The sequence below is a fragment of the Urocampus carinirostris genome, chromosome 1 (genome assembly GCF_059441175.1).
Source record: "Urocampus carinirostris isolate Australia breed hairy pipefish chromosome 1, RoL_Ucar_1.0, whole genome shotgun sequence".
Taxonomy (NCBI): Eukaryota; Metazoa; Chordata; class Actinopteri; order Syngnathiformes; family Syngnathidae; genus Urocampus; species Urocampus carinirostris.
Genome location: NC_142349.1, coordinates 12,038,936 through 12,039,232, shown reverse-complemented (window position 1 = coordinate 12,039,232; position 297 = coordinate 12,038,936).

Below are 297 nucleotides of genomic sequence, written 5' to 3'. Positions count from 1 at the left end.
CTCTTCTGGATTTTATTTGTCTGCCTCTTCAATTACCCCAAATCTTCTTGTCGTTGGACAAAATCTTCAGGGTTTTTAATTTAGGACTTATATCATATCATATCATACTATCCATGCTTATTTTTTTCCCTGTGTGATCGGTGTAAATAAATACGTTTATATTATTCTTGTTTCAAGTAGTGGACAAGGGCAATAGTACAAATTAGTATGCCACCAAGCACTTATACATGATTAATTAAGTGTACCTGTATTAAGATTATTGATTATATTTGTACCTGAGAGGTTAAGGTGAGTGTG